Raw genomic sequence first — 23,659 nt, 5'->3', positions numbered from 1 at the left:
TTAAATCTGCTTTACTGCTAACAGAACTGTTAAATGATTTAAATGGTTATAATGGATGGTCAATTCAGCTGAAGTTAATTCAGCATAAAGTCAGTAATATCTGCAAACCAGGTTACAAAGAGCAAGAACGCACTGAAGCACATCACCAGCTATTATCACTTTTTAAATTCTGTAGATCTCACACACACCTGGGCCTTAGGTTCTGACTGCTTACGTACAATCACTATTCACTCTATGTAGCCTGAGCAGTCAGAAAGGAAGCATGACCTGAACATACAGGAAGAAGAAAGATACATTTTGCACTATCAAATCGGATGCTTACAATGGTGGCTTTACACAAGGGAGCAAAGCCATTCAAGTGTCTTACATGTAATTTGTTAATCTGAATTGCTAATATTCTATTCATTGTAGAAACTCCCCTGCAATTGATGCAAAGAGACCAATATTTTCAGACTGGCTACCTGAAGTTAAACACCTGAGTCTAAATTCTGGGCATCAAAATTTAACTATTCCAGCCATACCACACAGCATCCTTCAAGCTCGCTTATCAAGGAGAACAAAATTGAAGAGGACAAAACCAGCAAACACACATACATGGACTCTTTGAAGATACACAAATCCCACAGGTCCTTCCCTTCACTAGCTGCGTTCTTCTCCTTATACACCTTTCTCTTCACCTCAAGTTCCCCATCCTTCCCTTTCCTACTCCCTGGCTTCTATTAATGTTTCTCCTGCCTTCAGCCCTCATGCCACCCTTACAGACATGGGATTTATATATAAAGTAAGATTTGCATGATATTTGGTAAGCCTTTCCTTGTTTGTGTTATTCCTTTTCCCCACCATTTCCTTCTCATTTTAGATTGCTTCAAAAAGCTTTTGGGGACTTGGTCTTCATCGGGGTGGCCCGTGACTATGGGCTGACTCGGCTGTCGCCTAAGGCGCCGCCTTCAATGGGGCACCGGGGGTGCCCGATGATGACGTCACTCCATTGACAGCCGTGCAGGCAAGGGCACTGATCGCGCGTTCCGCCTGGGTGCCACCTGCCGCAGCCCGCCTTGGACTCCTCCTGGTCTTCATCTATGATTCTATAGTTCCTACCACAAAGCACCCCACTCTTCATCAGGACCTATGGATACTACTACCATGAATAATGAAAGTAAAAAGCCCAGTTTCCGATATCTCCACTTTGCCCCCTTTACATAGAGTGGTGAGCTATTTTCAGCCTCTTTAGAGGTTTGTCTGGTTAACACACATCCTGCAGTGAGGTTGCTGTGATATCAAAAATAAAAATAACTCAGGTCAGAAACACATACTCAGAAATCCCCACACTCCTCCCAAAATAAATTCATCAGAGTTCTCCTTGGGTATGTCTACACTACAGTGTTGTTTCAAAATATCTTATTTCAAAATAGTTAATTCGAAATAAGATATTTCAAAATAACGCATCTACACACAAAATGCATTTCGAAATAGCATTTTGCTATTTTGAAATAGCACGTCCACACAGAGTGGACTATGAATCACATTTAAGGCTGGCTGGAACCAGTTCCGGCAGGACACCACGTCAGGACTTAATGTGTGGGGCTGCTGCCTGGGGCTAACTGAGGTCTGTGCTTAAAGGACCCCCCACCCCCCAATCCACTGGACAGCATGTTCTGAGGTTTCCCTGCTTGCTTGTCTACCTCAATGAGGACAGCAAAGCATTTTTGTCTCAGTGTGCTCTGGTTGCCCTCACTCAGGACATCAGAGAACTCTGCAACATGGAGCCAGAGCTGTCCCTGGGTGCTCTGGTGCTTCTCTTGGACGTGTTGCTGTAAGCCTGGCTGCACTTGCTGCAGGCTGCCATCTGGAAGGTCCATCGGGGGGCTGTCAGTATCCAGGAGGCCCTGCGGGAGAGCTTCCACCCTGAGGAGCACTAACAGTCTCCCTGGTCTGCCCCACTGGGGACTTGTGCCTCATTCCTTCCTCACGTCCTTCCACTTACCCCTCCCTAACCCCCTTCCTGGTGTAAAATAAAATACACATATTTTCATAAATACAAACTCTCTTTATTTAACAAAACGGGGTGGTGGGGAATGAAACTCTGGTGAGACTGGGGAAAGGAGGCGGGAGAAGGGAGAGCGAGAGTGGGAGTGGGGAGGGTAAAACCTGGGAGGAAGGAGCTGGAAGGGGGAAGCAAGGGGAAGAAGAGGGAGGGGAAGCTCAGGGCTCATGGTTGGGGGTCTTTCTGGGCCAACTATCTCCCAGCACCACGGGTGCAGGGGCCTCGAAATCCCTGGAGGGATGGGGAGGGGATGGAGGGTGTGGAGGAGGTGAAGGGAGAAGCAAAAGGAGGAGAAGGAGTGGGAGGAGGAGCGGTAGCTGGGGAGGCAGCAGGCGCTGGAGTGGCAGGAGGCAGCACACTCTGCACCAGGGTCTGCAGGTGCTGGCAGATGGCACAGCCCTGGGGAAGCTGCTCCTGCCGGAGCTGCAGGTCTTCTTGCACCCAGTGCTGGAGGGTGCAGTGCAGGGCTCGCAGTGCCCCCAGGTGCTGCTGTTGGTACCCCTCCACTGCATGGGTGGGCCTGCAGAGCCCTCGGGTACGGGAGCATGTCCCGGGCAGGGTGGTGTGCCCTGCACACACAGCTGGTGCGGCTGTGGAGAAACAAGAGAAGTGGTCAGTTATCCCTGGGACACAGTGAGTGAAGCCCAGCCCCCCTCTGCAAGGTGAGGATGACCACTCCCTGCACTATCAGAGCCAATGTGCTTGCACTCAGGCCATGTTCGAAATGTCCTGCTATCCCTGGGAGCGGGAGCTGCCTCAAGACCGCACTCAGGCGCCTGTGGTGTATATAGTGTATGTGTGTGTGTATGGAGTAGATGTCCCCTGCCTCTGTGTACAGTGGCCTTGTGGAGGGAGGGTGTACTGCTGTGTCCCACCCCAGAGTCAGGAGAGTGTCCTACCTCCTCACAGCGGAGGCCACATGCCTGGGGTAGCATGGCACGTGCTCGCACATGCACAGGTTGCTGCATGATCCATGGACAGCAAGACCCACATGCACAGTCCATGGTTTCCGTCCCCACCACCACCACCACCACCCGCGCATAAGGGGACAGTGATGGCACTCACTTGTTGTTGCCTCCCTGGCCTGAGATGACACCGGTGACAGGTCTGCTGGAGCAGATTGGGGTTCCTGGCTTATTGGGGTGGTGATGATAGCCTCCCTCTGACTCCTGACTCTCCTCCTCCTCCTCCTCCTTGATGCCCTGGTCAGGGCCCTCTGCCCCAGGGTTGACAACCACCTGGGGAGCACAGACCATCTCACCCCCAGGATGTGGTCCAGGGCATTGAAATAGGGGCAGCTGTCTGTGTCTTCCCCTGGTTGGGAGCTGGCCCCTGTGGCCCTGGCATGTGCCTGCCGCAGCTCTTTTATTTTCATGCACTCCTGCTCCTGGGTGCACATGTGGCCTTTGGTGGCCAGGCTGTCAGCCATCCTCCTGTAGACAGCCACATTCCTGCGTCTAGTGTGGAGATCATGGACATTGGAGGCCTTCCACCAAACCTCAATCAGGTCCATGATCTCCGCACTAGACCAGGAAGGCGCCCACCTTTTGCGGCCCCTAGCAGGCTCCTGAGAGCTGGGGGACTGGCCCTCGGGAGCAGTGGAGGGCTGGCTGCCAGTGGCTTGCTGGCTCATGTTGTGGGGCCACTGGGTTGGGGGCAGTGACTGCTGGCTCTGGGTTGGCAGGCCTGGAGCTGGCACAGGCACTGTGGCCAGACTCTATCCCTTTAAGGACTCCGGGGAGGGGGAGGGAGAGGAGTTTTCCTGGTTGGGCCCACAGTGGCCACTAGGACACCCTGAGAAGGCTGGAGGCCCCCTATTTCGAAATAAGCGTCTACACCGCACTTATTTCAATTTAGCTATTTCAAATTTGGCGTTATTCCTCATGGAATGAGGTTTACCAAATTTGAAATAAGCGTTCCACTATTTCAAATTAATTCTGAAATAGCAGTTTGGCTGTGTAGACGCTAGGAAAGTTATTTCAAAATAACGGCTGTTATTTCAAAATAACTTTGCTGTGTAGACATACCCCTTGAGATTAAGCCAACATGCAACTCATGAATTTTATCAGATGCCCCAAATAATGTCCTGTACTTTTGAAAAACATTATTTTCCCATCCACCCCAAACAGAACAAAATATGTGCTCACAAAGACTGTAATCATAAATGAGGAGGTAAGAATTACAGCCCCAAGCCTCCCACACAGCAGCAGCATACTTGGCGGCTATTGAACACATGAACAAACCTTAATGACGATTGATGTTAGCCAAAGCCAGATTATAATCCCCAGGACTGGGCAGATAACACTTTCTCTTTCTTTGTTGCAAGGTTTATTTCATTGGGTTTGTCAAGCACTTGGGAAACCTTAGATGTAAGGGCTGAAAGATGAAAAGGGATCTATTAGCCATATTTGGGGTCGGGAAGGAATTTTCCTCCAGGGTAGATTGGCAGAGGCCCTGGAGGTTTTTCGCCTTCCTCTGTAGCATGGGGTACAGATCACAGCTAGAGGATCTCTGCATCTTGGGGTCTTCAAAGTATTTGAAGGCTTCAATATCTGAGATATAGGTGAGAGGATTATTCTAGGAGGGGTGGGTGAGATTTTGTGGCCTGCACTGTGCAGGGGGTCAGACTAGATGATCATAATGGTCCCTTCTGACCTTGGAGTCTATGAGTCTATGAGTCTATGAAGAGTATTATTATAGCATTAAAACAGATATCTTAATGATACTTGTGTTGGTGTGCTCCACAAGTCAGTTAACCTACTGGGGATAGCTAATGATTGTTCTTGCACATGGCTTTGTTTCTGAGTGATCCTGTTCTTCACCTAATTTATTAAGGTAGGATTTTCATGTGGCTAAAGGCCAGGACATGGAATCAGGAGAAGTAGGCTCTACTAGCTCTGGCAAAAAATTCCTGTAAAGGCGTGGGCACATTCAGGGGCGGCCCGTAAGTATAGGCAGAATCAGCGGTCGCCTAGGGCGCTGCCTTCAATGGGGCACCCGGGGCACCCAATGATGATGTCACGAGGCACTTGGAGCGCCCGATGATTACGTCACGCCATTGACGGCCGTGCAGGCGGGGGTACTGATCGCGCGTTCTGCCTGGGGCGCCAGCTGCCGCAGCCAGCCTCGGGCCGCTCCTGGGCACATTATATAAGTGTGCTGGGACTTGCCATAGACATGAAGAAGATCCAAACTCAATACCTGTCCCTAGTCTTCTGCACTGTGAGTCTGGCACTGGTGAGGAGTCCCTGAAGGAGGCTTCATTCTGTCTCCACTAGCAGGAAAGATAATGGACTTCAAAAGTAGGGGGAGTGTAAAGCAGAGGAAACGTTTGGAAGACACTAGAGGGATGTGGCTAGAACATGAAGAATCCTTTCCTTCCTCCACCAAAAAAGGAAAAGCTATACATTCTGGGATTATCTGATTAATAATTATACATAGCACTGCTCATCATTTTACAGATAGCGACTCCTCGACAATTAAACGAGCCAACAATTGTGAAGGTGGAAAAATGAGGTGGAACAAACAAACAGAAAGGCAAAGCATTTTTAAAAAAATCTTTAACAGACTTCAGCACCAGACTTAAAAAACACCCAAACCCATACCGACCTGATCATCACTTTGCCATTCACATGGGTCCAATGGAGATGTCAGAAGTACAGCCCGCAATCAAGAAGCTGCAAAATAACAAATTGGCGGGAGATGATCAAATCACTGCAGAACTGCTAAAAGCACTAAGTACTAATCATCATAATGAAACTGAAAAGCTGTTCAGTGAAGTTTGTGAATCATGGAATCAATATCGGAATACCCAGAAAAGGTGATCTTGCTCACTGTAACAACAGGAGAGGAGTTACATTACTGTCTATTGTCATGAAAGCCTTCTGCAGGCATGATACCAGATGATATGAAAAGAAGCAGTGGATGCAAAGCTTAGAAAAGAACTGGTTGGAATCAGGCCCAAGAGATCTTCTGTTGGCTAGATATTTACACTAAGAATCATAACTCTCAACCCCCAAGCGATGAAATAAAAGACAATGAAGGACAACACTCCATGAAATGAGAAGCATCAAATTATTGTATTTGAACACAGATTTTTTTTTAATACACACACTAGCATGCAAATAGCCTGTGACTTACGATAATGGAGCAAAACAATTCTTATGTGAACTAAAAGCATACAAAAAGATGCCTACGTGAAAATTATGCAAGCACTTTAGAGACCGGCACTTTGCTGTACTGTTTACTGCCCACCATGAATGCCACTTGTTTTGCAAGTGCAAAACATTAAAGAAATTAGTAATTTTAAAAAAACCAACAACAACCAAAAAATAAACAGCGATGTTTGGATTCACACATACAGCCAGGGTTAAGATCAGAAGTGGGGACGGTGGAGGAGGCATGTTATTCCAGCTTCCAGAATTCAAGAGTGCAGCCCAAAGAAAAGGAGTAGTGTGACCATGCAGCAGGCCCTCAGTTCTGCAGGCCATCAGAAGGGGGGCTTACCCTTGCCTGTGAGGAAGAGTACCGGCAGGGGACTCACTTTACAGCAGTAGACAGTCTCCCCAAAGCTGGCCTTGAAATGCACTCCCCAACCCCTGGGAGAGCCTGTTGCACACGCCACTGGAGAAATACAGCCAGCCCAGGCAGCTCCACAGCTGACTGCTCAGGGAACAGTCTCACGAGGTGCTATGCCCGTCTGTGGCTGCCCCTTTCTCCGTCCTGGGAGGCAGCACCACAACCTGGAAGATGTCCTAGATTTCGAGCTACCAGAGGAAGCAAGGCAACTTCCCCTAGCACAAGAAAGCCCAGCCACCTGCAAACAGCTCCTCCGATGCCAGCCACTGTGCTGTGTAGATTGAAGTACACTGCTCAGCTGCCAGTGGGGCTACCTTTCACATGACAGCTGTCCATGTGCCACTCACTTACAGTGCAGCAATGGCTGGTTGTGCACCTGAGACTTGATGACCTCATGCACCGAGATGTGCAGCTTGCAACCAAGAAAACTGCTGAGCAAAACATTAAAGAAATCAGTGAGTTTAGGGATATTGCAATGACAATGCAGAACCATGGCACAACTTTAGAGTCAAGGACAGATATGGGGTCGCCTGTATAATGCAGGACACTTGGGAGGTAAGCTAAGGGGAGAACAGCAAAGCATAAGCCCTCCCTCCCCCTTCTGTGCTCAGAAAGAGCATCCTCTCCTCTCTCTTTCACTGATTAGCCCTGCTCCCAAGAGCTTCTCCTTTCCCTCCTCCTCAGCTGCTGAAGTAGGAGCTCATAGGACAGGAGAATATGATGGGGCAGTAGTGGGGGGACCTGGTAGCTGACTGGGGTGTCCTTGGGGTTTTCAGCATTCCCATCAGTAGGTAAAGCAGCAGCACTCAAAGAGGGACATCATGGATGGGAGTCCCCTGTCTACTCTTCTGTCACCTGCAGGATGTTCTATGCCCCAGTGAGCACTGAAAAGACCCCCATTTCTATGGGGTTTTATCAGTATAGACTCTCCCTCCTAACCAAGTCAAAAAGACTGTATGTACAGCAATGGAGGTGAGGAGCTGTGGGCAAAGCTCCTGAACACACTTGTGTGTGGCTGGTTAGCAGCCTTTGGGGGGGCTGCGACCTCCTTCCAAATATATTTATTCTCCCATTCTCCTCACCCTTCTCTTTCCTGTCCCCAGTGGCGTGATTCTCTGTCACCACATAAGGAGGAGAACCTTGACAACAGCCACTACCACTGCTGAGCTGCATGACTGCTATGATCTACTTTAACTAGAGGAAATAAACAACAAATGGCCTGGTAGCACTTTAAAAACTAACAAAACATGTAGATGGTATCATAAGCTTTCGTGGGCACCGCCCACTTCTTCAGATGACCAGAGTTATGAGTTTAGGATGTGCAGGCCCAAAATAAATAGGAGAAGGGAAGGAGACAGGGGAGAGAAAAAAAGGAAGGGGTGTGGGAGACAGAGAGATAGAGGGAGTCAGTAAGTATCTGAAGATTGGGTAGTTAACTCTAATTCCAATGCTTCTCTGTGGATCTGGCTAGTAGAACCATAGAAAAGCATTGGACTTGGAGTTCATCGGCAAATTCAATTCACATGCTAATGGACTGATGAAAGTTGGTTTGGACACTACCAACTTAACAGCCATTGAAGGTGCAAACAGCTCTTTGTGTAGACTCTTATGTCAGGAACGATACTATCTATTGACTTTTATTCTTATCTGCATCGTTTTAACTACCCAATCTTCAGATACTTACTGATTCCCTCTAGCTCCGTATCTCCCATCCCCCTTCCTTTTTTCCCTACCCTTCCCCTCTCCTATTTACTTTGGCTGTGCACATCCTAAACTCATAACTCTGGTCATCTGAAGAAGTAGGCTGTGCCCACAAAAGTTCATGATACCATCTATGTGTTTTGTTAGTCTATAGAATCATAGAATACTAGGACTGGAAGGGACCTCAAGAGGTCATCGAGTCCAGTCCCCTGCCCCCCATGGCAGGACCAAATACTGTCTAGAAGACCATCCCCGATAGACATTTATCTATCCTACTCTTAAATATCTCTAGAGATGGAGATTCCACAACCTCCTTGGGCAATTTATTCTAGTGTTTGACTACCCTGACAGTTAGGAACTTTTTCCTAATGTCCAACCTCAACCTCTCTTGCTGCAGTTTAAGCCCATTGCTTCTTGTTCTATCCTCAGAGGCCAAGATGAACAGGTTTTCTCCCTCCTCCTTATGGCACCCTTTTAGATACCTGAAAACGGCTATCATGTCCCCCCTCAATCTTCTCTTTTCTAAACTAAACATAGGTCATGTTCTCTAGACCTTTAATCATTCTTGTTACTCTTCTCTGGACCCTCTCCAATTTCTCCATATCTTTCTTGAAATGCGGTGCCCAGGACTGGACACAATATCCCAACTGAGGCCTAACTCGTGCAGAGCAGAGCAGAGAGGAAGAATGACTTCTCGTGTCTTGCTCACAACACACCTGTTAATACATCCCAGAATCATGTTTGCTTTTTTGCAACAGCATCACACTGCCGACTCATATTCAGCTTGTAGTCCACTATAACCCCTAGATCCCTTTCTGCTGTACTCCTTTCTAGACAGTCGCTTCCCATTTTGTATGGGTATGTCTACACTACAGCGTAAATTCAAAATAGTTAATTCAAATTAAGCTAATTCGAAATAACGCATCTATACCCAAAAACTATTTCGAAATAGTGTTTTGCTATTTTGAAATAGTGCGTCCACGCTGAGTGGACCCTGAACTGAAGTTAAGGTTGGCCAGAACCAGTGTCGGCAGGACATCAGGTTAGGACTTAGTGTGTGGGGCTACTGCCTGAGGCTAACTGAGCTCCGTGCCTAAAGGGACCCTACCCCCACCCCGGAAAGACAGTTCTCAGGGCTCCCCACTTGCTTGTCTACCTCCATGAGGGACAGCAAAGCAATCCTGTCTTGGAGTGCCCTGAGTGCCCGCACTCGGGACACCACTGCACTCAGCCACATGGAGCCAGAGCTGTCCCTGGGCAAACCAGTGCATCTTGTGGGGTCATTGCCATCAGCCTGGCTGCACTTGCTGCAGGCTGCCATCCGGAGGGTCTATCGGGGGGGCTGTCAGGATCCAGGAGGCCCTGCGGGAGAGCGTCAATAAAAGACGTTTTTTCATGAATACGAACTGTCTTTATTTAACAAAACTGGAGAGGGGGAATGAAACTCTGGGGAGACTGGGGAAAGGAGGTGGGAGACGGGAGGGTGGGAGAGGGGAGGGGGAAACCTGGGAGGAGGGAGCTGGAAGGGGGAAGCCCGGGGAAGAAGGGCCTTTAATGGCCAGGCTGGCAGCTATCCTGCCATAGATGGCCGCGTTCCTCCATCTAGTGCAGAGATCATTGACGTTGGGTGCTTCCCCCCCAAACCTGAATAAGGTCCATGATCTCCACCCTGGACCAGGAAGGTGCCTGCCTTCTCCGGCCCGTCAGGCTCCTGGGAACTGGCAGACTGCTCCTGGGTAGTGGTGGAGGGCTGGCTGCCAGTCGCTTGCTGGCTCATGTTTTGGGGCCACGGGGTCAGGGGCCCCGGTGGCGACTGCTGGCTCTGGGCTGGCAGGTTTGGAGCTGGCACAGGCACTGTGGCAAGGGTCTACCCCTTTAATGGCTCCTGGGCTGGGGGGAGAGGAGAGTAAGTTTTCCTGGTTGTGCCCAAAGTGGCCACCAGGGCTCCCTGGGAAGAGCTGGAGGCCCCCTATTTCGAATTAAGTGTCTACACAGCACTTAATTCGAAACAGCTATTTCGAATTTGGCGTTACTCTTCGTAGAATGAGGTTTACGAAATTCGAATTAAGCGGTTTTCATGTATAGACGCTATTAAAGTTAATTCGAACTAACGGTTGTTATTTCGAATTAACTTTGTAGTGTAGACATATCCTATGTGTGAAACTGATTGTTCCTTCCTAAGTGGAGCACTTTGCATTTGTCTTTATTAAACTTCATCCTGTTTACCTCAGACCATTTCTCCAATTTGTTCAGATCATTTTGAATTATGACTATCCTCCAGATTAGTCGCAACCCCTCCCAGCTTGGTATCATCTGCAAACTTAATAAGCGTACTTTCTATGCCAATATCTAAATCATTGATGAAGATATTGAACAGAGCTGGTCCCAAAACACACCCCTGCGGAATCCCACTTGTTATACGTTTCCAGCAGGATTCTGAACCATTAATAACTACTCTCTGAGTACGGTTATCCAGCCAGTTATGCACCCACCTTATAATAGCCCCATCTAAGTTGTATTTGCCTAGTTTATTGATAAGAATATCATGCGAGACCGTACTAAAGTCTAGGTATACCACATCCACCGCTTCTCCCTTATCCACAAGACTCGTTATCCTGTCAAAGAGAGCTATCAGATTGGTTTGACATGATTTGTTCTTTACAAATCCATGCTGGCTGTTCCCTATCGCCTAGCACTATAAAGTGATACCAGACCATTTGGTTTTTTTTTCTGTAACAGACTAACTCAGCTACCCCCTGAAGCTACAGGAAATAAGTTCTTCAGCTATAGGCTTCGGTGAAAATGGACAACTGACCAAATCATCATCTTGTTCTTCTTCAGTTTTGTTTAATTAATTAAGTGCATTGTGTAATGCATGATTCGGCCAATTCAAACAATGAATCAAAAGCCCTCTTGGCTTCCCCATCCTCCTAAACTTTTGGATAATCTAATTCTGTATGCATTTTTTCCTGGTATGTTTGGTATTAAAGATAAAACAGTTCCCCCCTCCCCACATGCATTTTTGGAACAGATGTTTCAATATCCTGAAGAATCCCAAAGTATAAGCCCCAAATATGTGTATATTATTAAGGTACTCAAAACAGATTGAAGTTGGAAATAAAATTTTTTCAATCCACTAACAGCTGGTTTGTAGTGCTGGCATGGAAAGTAGCATGAGATGTGTCTCATGGCACCAACAATCATTTATTAATGTCAAGAAGTAACACAGCTTCATTCGAAGATCTTTGGGACAGTCCGGGCCTACTCTGCCTTAAGCCAGATACATTAAGACCTTTAGCCACTGTTATAAACTGGCTCTGAGTTCACCTTGTCAGCTTTCCTCAGTCATAGAATCATATAATACTAGACTGGAAGGGACCTCGAGGGGTCATCGAGTCCAGTCTCCTGCCCTCATGGCAGGACCAAATACTGTCTAGACCATCCCTGATAGACATTTATCTAACCTACTCTTAATATCTCCAGAGATGGGGATTCCACAACCTCCCTGGGCAATTTATTCCAGTGTTTAACTACTCTGACAGTTAGGAACTTTTTCCTAATGTCTAACCCTAAACCTAACCTAAACCTCCCTTGCTGCAGTTTAAGCCCATTGCTTCTTGTTCTATCCTCAGAGGCCAAGATGAACAAGTTTTCTCCCTCCTCCTTATGACACCTTTTTAGATACCTGAAAACTGCTATCATGTCCCCCCTCAATCTTCTCTTTTCTAAACTAAACAAACCCAGTTCCTTCAGCCTTCCCTCACTGGTCATGTTCAGAGAGCAACCACCATCACTGCACATAGCTGTAAATTGTGGGGAGGAAGGATTCCTAGTGTCAGGCAGGCAGGTCGCAAATTTCAATCACTTGGAGTTCAGAAATTGAAACTTCCCTGCTTCACAAAAAGGTCCCCAGAAACTAAGACAGTCCTAAGCACTGAGTTAGATCAGGGCCCTCAAACACATGGCATTGTTATACTGTTGTATTACATCACCCAAGGTAGAAATTGTTAGAGATTTCTGACATCTGTATAAATATTGGAAATGCTGTACTCATTTCTTACTTTGCACACCTGGTAAGTAAAATAAAAGCTTCTATGTGTATGTCGACACAGCAAAGTTATTTTGGAATAACAGCCATTATTCAGAAATAACAATGCGAGCGTCTACACGGCCATTCTGTTATTTCAAAATAATTTCAAAATAACAGGCAGTTTATTCTGAAATCTGTAAATCTCATTCTACGAGGAATGACGCCTATTCCAAAATAGCTGTTTTGGAACAAGGCATGTATAGACACACCACTGCTGCAATTTCAAAATAGACCCTCACCAGGGCCATTCTAAGCTATTTCTCCCCAGTGCCTCCTGGGGCTCTAAATCGAGATGATGTCTACATTAGGGAAGCCTGCCTCGGATGAATTTTGAAGCTTCCCTGTAGTGTAGACTATTCTGGAATAACTTATTTTGAAATTGATGTGCAGTGTCTTAGATGTAGCCTTAGAAATATATTAATTTGAAACCTTCACTGGAAACACGACAAGGCAACATCAGTTCTTAACAAGGTACTTAAATTCCAATGTCAGATCATCATATGCAGAAACAGGTCTAATCAATAGATAAAAGGCAGCAAAGGATAAACACTGGGGGCATTCTGCCCCTTACTTTCTTGCTAGGGGAAATGTGATCTAAACAATTTAATCTGGTGACGACTTTCTCAACATCTGAGGGACTGGATACTTCAGAGCAATTGGCCAAAGTCTATAAACCCTTTCACTCCATCTCACTATTCCAATGTAGGGTACGTCTACACAGCTGTGTTATTTCAGAATAACTGGCGTTATTCTGAAATAACATAGTCCGTGTCCACACTACAAGCAGTTATTTCAACATAATGTCAAGCTAGAGGACTGCTTACTCTGACTCATGTAACTCTCATTTTATGAGGAGTAAGGGAAGTTGGAGAAAAAGTGCTTTTTCTTGGACTTCCTGCTATGCAGACAGCGCCAAAAGCCGAAATAAGCTATTTCGACTTAAGCTACACAATTGACATAGCTCAAGTTGCATAGCTTATTTTGGCTTTAGCCCTGCTGTATAGATGTACAAATAATCCCAAATTATAGATAGTGATAAAACTGTTACCATATAATGGCTGGTCTGTGGCCTACATGAAATGAGTTTGGTGGTCCCAGTCAACAGCTGCCCCCATCATTAAACCACAGTTAAAATAATCAAAACAAAAATGTACCCATTGTACAGCCCTTTTCATCTTTAGATTTTAGATCTCGTGTTTAACAAAGGAAGGTAAATATCATTATCCCCATTTTACAGCTGTGAAAATAGATTGCCAGTCTGTCTCCTTTTGGCAACATTAAAATAACTAATAGATTCTAAGAACTTGGAGTTTAACAACCCTTTACAAGAAGAATGGGGAAGAATGGGGAAGGATAAGTAACATTCAGCAAGAGCTGTCCTGCCCACTATGTTGTGACCAGGATGCTCATACAAGATAGAAGTGTAATGAGTTAGCAGTAGCTCGTTGGGCCTTAGTTGGGCCTTAGTTAGCCATGTATCGTCATAACTGTGAGCTTAGAAAACAAAGAAATTACATTGTAGGATTTAAAAAAAAAACACCAAAAGCTAGACAGAAAAAATCATGAGGGATTTCACTAGAAAATATTTTCCAAGGGAAAAATGATTCTACTAATATTTTTCTGACTCCCCCACATACAGTTTTTTGACTGGTGCTAAATCTAACTACTGTGACCCTTACAATGAAGGTTCTAGTACTAGAGGAAGGATACGTCAGTGTAGTGTAATTTCATCAGTAACACATGCGCATTGAAAGAAGGGCAGATTCAACAAATGAGCTTAAACCTCAAGCATATATATCTATCTGCAGTACTACAGCTAGGTCTCCACTAGCACTTTTGTCCCTGTAGTTATGTCACTCAAGAGTGTGAAAAAAGCACACCTCTGAGTGATATATGTAACACCGACAGATGCATGAGTGTGTACAGCACTGTATCAGTAGAAGACATTCTCCTGAGGAGATAGCTACCATCACTCATTGGAGGATTTAATTACGGTGGCAGGAGAACCCAGCATAGAATGGTTACACAGGGGACCTGACAGCAGTATAGCTGCATCAGTACAGCTGTGCCGCTCTAAGCTACTAATGTAGACATGGCGTTACAATAGTCATAATAAAGAATGGTGCAAATTCTCATCTTTACATGTAAGAGTCGCTCCCCCACCTTCCCTGGAATAGAGAGACACACAACAAATAGTCACACTCACATACAATTCTTTGCTTTTGGTTGGGCTGCAATTTGAAAGTTCTCTCTTCTCAAGCCAGACCCTACTGAAAGAAGAATATCACGAGTGTATTTATTAAGGACTTTGGGGGAAACTTGCACACTGTCTTGCTTTTTAACAGTGCTATCTGTTCTTACTAAGGCAAAAGGCTGATTGTACTGGTTGGAAACAGGCATGGTGCAAGCATTTTCAGACAGAAAATGAGGCTTTAGAACTTTGAACACTAAGGGAGACATCTGATTGGCTGTTAATGATGTCAGAGCAAGCCCTAAACCATTAATCCACAGTAAATGAACAGAAGTGACCTTTATTCCCCATTTTTTCCTAAAATTTCATAATAGGAACACAGTACCTCAGGCAGTGCATTTCTGGGAGATTATTACACCGAGCAGGTGGGTAAAGCCATTCAGCCTTTGGCACCATGCCTCACAATACACCCCCATCTTATAATAATCCTCTCCCCTCTAGACAGCCAAACCACTTGTCTCTTTGGGCATTTTTTTTAAACAAAAAATAAATAAAGGAGAGTGCAGCAGCCTCTTGCCCTTGCTTTGTAATCACATCACATTTGTTATAACAAAGAGAATAAAAGCAGTATATTACTTTGCCACTAGGAACCAACCCCCAAACTTTCTAGCTATAAAAACACAGTGGGGGTAAAAGAACTCCATTTCCCTTTTTAGTTTCAGATTTATTGAGCAAATACCAACAGCTCCAACCATCACAGTGAAAAAAAAATGAACCTTCATATTTCTTAAGGTACAAGGACATTGTTTGTCCTCCCCTTCTCCATGCCAGGACAAATATAACTTAACTCAGCCTTTGACACTGACAAAATGGAGTACAGCAGCACATAGACTTCATCGGTCTCCAGGGCTAGAGCAGTCACAGAAATAATTAGTGAGTGCCGAGCACCCACCAACAGTCAAGCTACCTCCCCACCCGCCTCCCCAGTGCTTCTTGCCCAATGCTGGACACACTGACCAAATCCTCCTCCACCCTCCCAGCCACGAACAACTGATCTGCAGCATTCAGGAAGTTCTGGGTGAGAGAAGGAGGAGCAGGGATGGGACACACTCAGTGGAGAAGGTGGGGAAGAGATGGGGCAGAGCAGGGGTTTGGAGGAAGAGGTGGAATGGGGGAGGCAGGATCTGGATGGGGGGGGATAAATCACCCCTCACTGGAGGTGAAGTCAGCCCCTGTGTAGCAGAGTCCTTTGTGAATCTAATAGCAGAATCTGTTCCATCAACTTCAGTGGGAAACTATTCCATTCTCTTGGATAAAAGCAGGAGTGGGACCCAACCAAAAGGTTCCTTTCTTAGAAATATAGGTTAGCAATGCCCCTCCTGAGGGCTTAGCTTTACTTCCAAGCAACCAGATTCCATCACGTTCCCTGTACAAAGGCATTTGTCTTACAGCAGTGCCAGGACATTCTTCTGGTGTCTTGTTATGAAAAGTCTTCTTAGAGCTTTCACAGAATCCCAGAAATGTAGGGCTCTCGTCCATCTCTCTGTGCTGAGGTGAGCATTAAGTGCACCTAGACCAACCCTGACAGATGTTCATCTAACCCAGTGGTTCTCAAACTGGGGATGGACCCCCAAAATAGGTCACAAGTTGCAACCCATTTTAATAGAGTCACCAAAGGCAGCATGAGACTTGCTTGGGCCTGGGACTAAAGCCGAAACCTGAGGGCTTCAGCCTCGGGTGGAGGGGCTCAGGCTCTGCCCGTCCCACTCCCCTGATGAGCTCATATAGTAATTTTTGTTGTCAGAAGGGGGTCACACTGCAATGAAGTTTGAGAACTGCAGATAAAAATCACCAGTGATGGGTACGCCACAGTTTCCCTAGATAACCTGTCCCAGTGCTTCACTATCCTCATAGTTCAATCATGTTTCCTAATATGCAATCTAAATCCCTTTCCTGCAAATTACATCAGCTACATCATACCCCACCCTTGATGAACATGGAGAACAACCAATCGCCATCCTCTTTTCCAGTCATCCAGGACTTCCCCTCGTCTCCATGAGCAAAAAGTTCATTTTTAGTGGTTCTGAGATTGCTTCAGCTAGTTCTTAGAACGAATTGCATCCGATCCGATCAATGTGAATACGTCTAACTTATCTTAACATTCTTTAACCTATTTTTCCATGTTCCAACCCCAAATCCCTCTCCCTTGTTAATAATATCAACTGTATTAATCATCTGGTCACCATTAACCTTTTTCGTTAAGACTTAAGCAAAGAAGACATTTAACATATGACACAGAGAAGGCCAACATGTTTCTCACTCTCCTTCCCTGCTCAGTAACAGGCCTATACTTTCCTTCCTCTTTCTTTTACAACTAATGTATTTATAGAACCTCATTTTATTGCCTTCTATATCCTTTGCTAGTTGTGAGGTATTTTGAACTTTAGCCTTTCCGATTTGGTCCCTACATGCTTGTTGCTGTTCCATTATCAACCCAGTGTTTGAAGATTTAAAAATCTCAGTGGTTGCCAGTCTGGATACAGGTTGTGCAGAGAACAGCTACCTACACTGACCCTGTCATTTGGATTTATAGAAGAGCAGAAGGAAATAAAAGTTCTAGGGAAGAAGAGTTTTCAGCTAAAAGTAGCAAGAATTAAGGTGTAGATGGGGTAGGGAGAAGAGTATAAACTGCCAAAACTAACTGTTTCCTTGTGTCTCAGGGTATGTCTACACTGCAGAGTTTTTTCGGAAAAACAGCGGTTTTTCCAAAAAAACTTCACTTACATCCACACTGCAATTGCATTGTTTTGAAAAAAAAATCAAAAGAACAGAGGGGGTTTTCCAACATTGGTAAACCTCTTTTTATGAGGAAGAAACCTTTTTCCGAAAGAGCCCTTTTGGGAAAATGCGGGGTAGACAGGGAAGAGGGAGTTCTTTCGAAAGAAGAGGAAAGAGGAAAAAGCACAGGTGCCCTGGTGTCCACTCCGTCCACAGTAATCACAGCTTAAATGCGAGATTGCATCCATTCAGTGTGGATGCTATCTTTTGAAAAACCAGATGGCTTTTTCGATGAGCTTTTGCTATGTAGACACTCTCTTTCAGAAGAAGTTTTTTCAGAAGATCGCTTCCGGAAAAGCTTCTTTCGAAAGAAGCCTGCAATCTAGACATAGCGTCAGAGGTGTAGCCATGTTAGTCTGTAACTGGAAAAGCTTAAAAAACAACGAATAGTCTAGCAGCACCTTAAAGACTAACAAAACATGTAGATGGTATCATGAGCTTTCGTGCTGCTAGACTATTTGTTGTTTTTAAAATTTTTGAACATCCCATGTTTTAAAAAGACAAATTGAAGAAAGCCAGTTTCTAAGTATGTCAGGCAAGTGTCTCAGCAACACTTGGTAATCACACAATAAATATGCCTGGTGCTGCTGTAACTTACTGCGATCATAGTCCTCAGACACATCCGCTGTACTCACGGGAACACCACCTTCTACTCATTGGCACTACCTTATTCCTTATACCCTCTTCACTTTCACTTCTGCCCCTCATTTTCGGGAAAGGAAATATAAGAAAGCAGAAACATAGTTACGATCAACTGTGACAGAAAGCTCAAAAATTAAATCACATCAAACCAAAGAAATGCCCTTACCATATACTCTAACTGCTAGCTAAGCCTCTTTGTGACTAGGAATGGTCTGCTTCAGGCCCTTCACCAATCTTAAAACTACCTGGCTTCTCAGAAAACCTTCATTAAATTGCAACCCTGCTTCTACCTTTCCATTTTCAAAGGAGAACCTGGGGGTATTATTGTAGCACAGCATCTGTTTGATTAATTTCAGTCTGGATTTTGCTCTCTCCATTAACACAGTTGCTATGGCAATAGGTGCTTACACATCATATGAACAGAATAAATGGCAAAGACTTTCCCCTGTGTGGGTGTGGGATAATTCACCTGGTTAGCTTTGTGACCTGCCGACCATGAGGTAGCACTACTACAGAGGGACACTTCTAGATTTGCAAGATCTACTATTCTGAGAACATTTTGTGACCAATTCCCTGGTATGCACCACAATGAGAATGCCACCCTCAGGGAAGACAACATAAACTAGGGCAGATAATCCCCCAAACCGGTGGCATAATCTATGGTTAGAGTCACCAAGCCAGTAACAAAAGAGCTTCTGCAGTACCACTCTGGTTAACCAGTCACAGTCCCCTTTAGACATCCCAGCTCTTGGCTCTGATCCAAACAGACAGGTCTAATATGGCGATAGGGTATTGAAAACCCAATTCACCATACACGAGGCTCTTACTAATCCCCCAGGATCAAACACTTAACCTCAGGTCAATATACTGCACAAATCTTACCCAAATATCACCCTGCCAACCAATCCTTAGACCTAACTAAAGATTTATTAATAAAAGAAAAGGAATTAAAGTCGCTAATAGATCATATATATACCAATGATTGCACAGTCCTTATATGAGGCCTGTAGCAGTGATGGAATAGACCTGATATACAAGTGCTGGCTTGTAAAGTCTCTCTGTTAACTTACAGAAGATTGGAATGTCCTCAATCCATAGTTCAAGATGCTCCTTTTAGGTGTAAATCCACAGTCCAGAGAATTAGAACAGGAAGGAGGCAGAATGGGGATCTCCAGAGTCTTCTATATTCGTTGCCATGTGCATGGAAATTTACTCTCGCAAACAAAGCCCACAGCCCAAGATGCAGCCCTGCATCTCCTGAGAATATTACATGCCCCTGCATGTTTTGCTGAATCGTAGGAAGAGCCACTGGCTCCTTGCAGTCTGAGGCATCGCAAGAAGAGCAATTTGTGAAGGAGTTTTGTCTATGGCCCTTTGTGAGAGTGGCATGTTCTTAATGGATCATCAACACACAGCTGTCAAGACGTGGTGTAATTTTTTGGGGGGAGGAGGGTAAGGAGGGATTACCCAGGCATACAACACATGTATAAGATAAATGTATATAGACAATATTCATAACTTCAGATACAAAGAGGCTGCGTGGATTTAATCAGCATAATCCTACTTGATAGAGCGTAACTTTTCTATTGACACCTTCCACGATACAATCTGTGCAAGAGTTGTTGTAATTGTACAACACTGGCAATATCAACAATATCAATGGTCAGCCATAATCATACAGCATCACAAACCTGTTGCCTGACCAGAGAAGGTGAGCCACCGACTCACATTGGCTTCCAAGGGGGTATCTCAACAGCATGCTTGCAACAAGATCTAGGTCCAAAGCTAAGAGTTAAAGGAGAATACAGCAACCATTGCTCCAGTTCTATTCATTAGTAGTCCAACAGAACGGTAGGAGCCTACCACTGGCCTACCACTCTGGTCTGTAGCATACTGGAGTGGACTTGATTCAGAGGATGGGTATTCTATGGCTCAGTTAGGCAGGAAGCAGACAAGCAATCAACCCATAAGCTGAGAACAATTAAAGAACAGGAGAGATGTGCAAGAGGAGAGGCTGCCAGGTGCAAAGAGATACCGAATCCCAGGATCATAAGATCTTGCCCTCTTCCTCCTAAGAAAGTGGGCTAAGGAGGAAGTTTCCTGTTGTATTTTGCTGCACAAAGCTGAACTGGTAGAGGGGACTTGCTGAGCAACACACTGGTGTTCATAAACTCGAAAGCAGCCTACCTGTTTGTGCTGGTCTGGAGGGCAGAGAAAGGAACCTGCTATAATTGTTGTTTAAATCTAAGCTGCTGATGCTATTTTAATGCATCTCTATTTAATTCTCTCTTTCTCCAGGCAACAAGTTCAGTCATTCCATATGTCTGTGTTCATTCTTTCAGGCCTTACAGCCCCCTTTGCAGTTGACTAAAGAATTTGAAACATGTGTCTGTGGCTCCATACTGCTACCGGTATGTCAGTACACACATTCAGTGTGGGTGTACTGAGAAATATAGATGCCATATGGAAATAAATCTGACATATCTGGTAAAGGACCAGCAAAACAGAAGAGAAATCTGTGCCACTGGTGCTCATAATGGAAAGAGCTATTTCTGCAAATTGTTTATTTTGGCTTCATTATTTTAACTGATACTCAAAAACATGGACACAAACTTGTTATCGCCAAAGACAGAGGGAATGGCTACAATCACTCCCTGCACAAAAGGGAGAGGTCACATAGCACTTCCCCACCACCATCACCTTCACCTCTGTGCACTGGCTGGACACAGTCTAATGAGGAATTTTACCACACCCATCACTATACTGGCAACCAGAGTCTGGCATTCCCATGAGTTCAAGGAAGTCCTGCTCCCAGCTAGCATTCACTATGTCAGCTATTATGGCTGGCCTTCTTCAGGACAAAATAAACACTGCACCCTCTACAAAGGTAGTGCTCCCCCTACTGTTTTGGAGGCCTTATTTTCCTCGTATTTTATAGGACATTTTGCAGGCACAAATCACAATAATTTAATCTCTAAAGGCTTTATAGTGATAAATAACTACTGCTGAAGGTGGGAAAGTAAGTAGTACAAGGAATAAAAAATGCTGGGGTGAATTATGAAAAGAGCTAGATTACAGTTTCATCGTACAGATATTGTGGTGAGGACAGTCATAAGTGCATGGATGGATAGATGGATTTGGCAGTATGGGAAGCTTTGTCTCAATAGCAAGAGTCAGAGAGAAGTTTTTCACATCAAGATCTTATCTACACTCAGAGCTAGTTTAAACAACATAGTACTAAAAATGCCTGCAGTCAGATTACGGGAGCAAATCTCCTATTACTAAGGACAAGTGGAGTGGCAGCAGTGCTAGCACTACTGTGGGACATGTCCCTAAGGTTTTCATGGTAGACACAATCCAGAAATGCTGAGATGGTCTGAACAGAGGTTACGTCTCAAGAAATGTGAAGGAGAAGGTCCCTGGGGTACGAGCTGGGCTATCACAAGTGCTTTATAAACAGGAAGCTCAGTTTACATAAGGATTGAAGGATGAACTCTGAGGGTATGTCTACACTACAAAGTTAGTACGAACTAACGGACTAACTTTGATAGGCGCTACACTAGCGCTCCGTTAGTTCGAATTTAATTTGAACTAACGGAGCGCTTAGTTCGAACTAGGTAAACCTCATTCCACGAGGATTAAGCCTAGTTCGAACTTACTAGTTCGAATTAAGGGGTGTGTAGCCCCTTAATTCGAACTAGTGGGAGGCTAGCCCTCCCCAGCTTTCCCTGGTGGCCACTCTGGCCAACACCAGGGAAACTCGTCTGCCCCCCTCCCGGCCCCGGACCCCTTAAAGGGGCACGGTCTGGCTACGGTGCCTGTGCCAGGTGCAAGCCTGCCAGCACCCAGCCAACAGACCCTGCACCTGGCACGGATCGAGCCACCCACCCGATGCCCCCCAGCCCTCCCCCTCTTCCCGGGACCAGGCTGGCGGCTCCCGGGAGCTTTCCCGGGACCGCAAGAGGCGGGCACCCGCCTGGGCTAGTGCAGACATCGTGGACCTCATCCACAACCTCCGCACTAGGCACAGGAAAGTGGCCAGCTAGGGCAGGAGAGCTGCCAACCTGGCCACCCAGGAGCAGGTGTGCATGAAAATCAAGGGGGTCCACTGATACCCCCGACCCTGAGCCCTGAGCTTAGAATGGCCATACTGGGTCAGACCAAAGGTCCATCTAGCCCAGTAGCCTGTCTGCCGACAGCGGCCGACCCTAGGGACCCTGGAGGGGATGGACCGAAGACAGTGACCAAGCCATTTGTCTCGTGCCATCCCTCTCCAGCCTTCCACAAACCTCGGGCAGGGACACCACTCCTACCCCCTGGCTAATACCACTCCATGGACCCAACCTCCATGACTTGATCTCATGTCCCTTTAAACTCTGTTCTAGTTCTAGCCTTCACAGCCTCCTGCAGCAAGGAGTTCCACAGGTTGACTCTTTGCTTTGTGAAGAACAACTTTCTGTTACTAGTTTGAAGCCTGCTACCCATTCCTTTCCTTTGGTGTCCTCTAGTCCTTCTTTATGGGAACTAATGAAGAACTTTTCTGTATGCACCCTCTCCACCACACTCCTACTTTTAGAGACCTCTATCCTGTCCCCCCTCCGTCTCCTCTTTTCTAAGCTGAAAAGTCCCAGTCTCTTTAGCCTCTCTTCATATGGGACCTGTTCCCAACCCCTGATCATTGTAGTTGCCCTCCTCTCTCCCACCCTCTCTCTTCCCCTCTCCCACCTCCTTTTCCCAGTCTCCCCCAGTTTTGTTCAATAAAGACAGATTCCATTTTTGAACACAATTGTCCTTTATTTTGTACATCAAGAAAAGGGGCTAGGGAAGGGTAAGTGGAAGGAGGTGAGGGAGGAATGGGGCACGAGCCCCCGATGGGGAGGACTGGGCTGGCTCTGCGGGCTTCTGGGGGTGGAAGCTCTCCTGCAGCCCCCCAATTGTCCCCTCTCCCCAGATGGCAGCCTGCGGCAAGTGCAGCCAGGCTGATGGCCGAGTGGTGTGATGTGCCCAGTGTGGGTAGTCCGGGCACTCCAAGCCAGGACTGCTTTGCAAGCGGGGCACCCCTTAGAACTGTCTTTCCAGGGTGGGGGTTGGGACCCTTTAAGCGCAGCCCTCGGCTAGCCCGAGACAGCATCTCCATGCTCTAAGTCCTCCTCTGATGCCCTGCCGGCACTGCTTCCGGCCATCCTTAAGCCTGGTTCAGGGTCCACTTAATGTGGACATGCTAGTTCGAATTAGCAAAACGCTAATTCGAACTAGTTTTTAGTTCTAGACGCGTTAGTTCGAATTAGCTTAGAATTAACTAATTCGAACTAAATTAGTTCGAATTAGCGCTGTAGTGTAGACATACCCTGAGAGATGTTGGATAATGAGTGCAAGGCTGGGCTGATGGAGGAACTTTTTGAACTGCAACATGAAGTGAACGTGGAGCCTATAGAGTAGCTTGAAGTTGGGAGGTGATGTGGCTGTGTTCCTTGATTTTGGGATGGCTGGAAATTAAAGCCAGACTGATTCAAACCAGAAGTAAGACATACACTTTGAACAGTGAGGGCATATGACCATTGCAACAACTTTCCAA

General features: G+C 45.9%; 1 long non-coding RNA gene across 3 annotated transcripts in view; it reads right to left on the bottom strand.

Moving 5' to 3' along the window:
• Positions 1-23,659, bottom strand: part of LOC112546097 (uncharacterized) — a 146,209-nt gene that overhangs the window by 35,382 nt on the left and 87,168 nt on the right. For 2 of the 3 annotated variants that reach the window (XR_003089729.2, XR_012900691.1), the window contains exons 1-2: positions 19,155-19,522; positions 5,654-5,721 (exon numbers count right to left, since the gene is read on the bottom strand). This is a non-coding gene — a long non-coding RNA (uncharacterized LOC112546097). Of the gene's footprint in view, positions 1-5,653; positions 5,722-19,154; positions 19,523-23,659 lie in introns of those variants that run through there. The other variant, XR_012900692.1, reaches the window with a different exon arrangement.

The sequence above is a fragment of the Pelodiscus sinensis genome, chromosome 1, assembly GCF_049634645.1.
Source record: "Pelodiscus sinensis isolate JC-2024 chromosome 1, ASM4963464v1, whole genome shotgun sequence".
Lineage (NCBI taxonomy): Eukaryota > Metazoa > Chordata > Testudines > Trionychidae > Pelodiscus > Pelodiscus sinensis.
Note: the sequence above shows the minus strand (reverse complement) of the source record. Positions and strands in the feature narration are given on the sequence as shown.